The sequence below is a fragment of the Vigna radiata genome, unplaced genomic scaffold, assembly GCF_000741045.1.
Source record: "Vigna radiata var. radiata cultivar VC1973A unplaced genomic scaffold, Vradiata_ver6 scaffold_23, whole genome shotgun sequence".
Classification (NCBI taxonomy): Eukaryota; Viridiplantae; Streptophyta; class Magnoliopsida; order Fabales; family Fabaceae; genus Vigna; species Vigna radiata.
The window spans coordinates 121,502-124,013 of record NW_014541837.1 but is presented as its reverse complement, the minus strand read 5'-3'; positions in this window follow the sequence as shown (position 1 = coordinate 124,013).

The following is a 2,512-nucleotide window of genomic DNA, read 5'->3' as shown; positions in this document are numbered from 1 at the left end:
GGGGGGGTGAATTGATGGGTTTTCAAAATCAGAGTCTTTTTGCAATTTTTTACTTGACTACGTGAATTGTAAAGTCGACTGAATGTAAAAGAGTAAGGATAGAGAATTCAAACGCAGATTTTTATACTGGTTTGACCTCAATGCGTACATCCAATGTCCTTCCGGTACCAGGAAGCAAATGCACTATAATGGTCAAGGTTTTTACAACAAGGCTTTTATAGAAGACCTCCATGTCAAAAATATAAAACTCCTCTCTAACCCTCTAACCAAAATATAGGCAAACAATACAGCAAGACTTGTAGCAAGATATCCCCTCTCCTGCAATCTGCAACCCACTTTGAATAATCCTCAAAGTGTACCAAACTCCACGGTCCAACCCCTGTAGTCACAACAAGTCTAACAATCACCACGGAATGCAAACAAGAATCTTGATCAACCCAGAAACACCTCAATTGTGCAGATTCTGATCAAGCAATAAGCGCAATCTCAATCTCTTTCAAAAACTCTTCCAAGCAAGATCACCACCATCTTCTTGATGAGTTCTTAGAGCTCTAAATCATAGAGAACAATCTCAAATAGAATATGAAAATGTTAGATTTCCAAAAGTTCTCCGAAAATGATCAAGTCTCGTATATTTATAGATTTCTGTAAATCAGACGCTCCTGTAGTCGAATATGCTACTAATATAGTCGACTGTCTTATGACAGTTATAACAAATCAGTCAAAATAGTAGTGTCTCAATCAAACAATTAATTCCACATTGATTTCAGTTGACTCTCATTCAATGCTCAACTAACTTTTAAAAATATAGTTGTTACTGTTCATGAGCATAACTGAATTTCAAATCAAACAACTAATACATTCAAATGCGTGGCGCACACAGTCGACTTCGACACAACAGTTCATTTTGAAATTCTTTTCAATGCAAAATCTCACATAGCACTGTATTTGAAAATCTGTACAAAGCCTTCAGTCATAGTCGATTCAGTTAATAATGAAGTCGACTTTAACTATCAGCTTTGTCACACAGTTTAAGTTCACAAGAGTGCATGTGGTTTTCTTCTTCCAAAACATGTGTAATGCAAGCAGATATGATGTAACATATACAAGCTCAATAAATGTGCATTCACTTATCAAGATAATCACAAAAACATGTTCAATAAGATATCAATCAATAAGCAATAAAACATGTGACACACCAACAATATGTGTGTTATTAAAAATGTGTTGTCATCATAAAAAACCAAAGTGATATAGGTATTGTGTTGTCAACAATCTCAACAATCTCCCCCATTTTTTGATGATGCAAAACCATGATTAATAAACAACCATGTTTGCACAAAACCATACATAACAAAGTAAACACATGAGATAACTTCTTCTCCTTATCAGTTCAATTACTCTGAATGTAACACAATCAATCAACAATATATCAAGTAGATAGCAATTCACAATGCTTTCACATTACTTTTCCCATTTTGTGCATTAACAAAAAAGGTATGCTTCTAGATATGATATGCTGATAAACCAAGTAGAGATGCATCAGTAAATATAAGCAATTTGAAAACATGAAGTGATGCTCCCCCTATCACATTTATTCACATGAAAAAAAAAATAACCCCCCCTGAAGTATGGGCATGTGAAGAAATATATGTAAGAATGTAATGCTCCCCTTGTCATCATGCATTAATTTCTCAATCAAGTTCAGATGCACAATGTAGTACATTAGCAATCAAAGCATACAAACAACATAACACATAATTGTATCGCAATTAAGATATCAATCAATTCCATCATGCAAAGATAAAATTATCAACAATCTCACAATATCATCTCATATGAGACATGTATAATCATCACAGAACAGAGATACATTGCAGATAATCAGAAGAAAATAATCAATCAACATAATAACCAAATTCCAGTAATGAAACTTATAATCCTGTTATGATCAAGTCGATTGAATTAATTCTCCAATTGATTCCATTGCTTTTCAATGAGTTTGGATTCCACCTGTGATTCCTAAAGCAATGTTTTCCTGCAAAACCTTTCAAGGATTTCTTGCAGATCAAACAATTTAGTTATGCAAGAAAAATAATCAAATATGAAGTGAATATGCAAATGGGATTGAAACATCAAAGATCTAGCAACATTGAGAATGTGTTTATGTTTTCTCTCAACAGTTCCATTTTGTTGAGGTGTTTCAACACAAGATAATTGATGTTGTATCCCTTTTTGTGTATAAAAATCTGTCATTGCAAACTCATTACCATTATCTGATCTAACAACTTTTACATCAATGCCAAATTGAGTTTTGATATAAGAAACAAAACTAATAAGCTGTGATCTTGTATCGGACTTACTTGCCATCAATTTAATCCATGTGAATCTAGACATATCATCCACTATAGTTAAGAAATATTTGAAAACATCAACAAAAGAAGTACAATAGGCCCCCCAAATATCAACATGAATTAAATCAAAAGGAGCTTTTGAAAAAGTAGTACTTAAT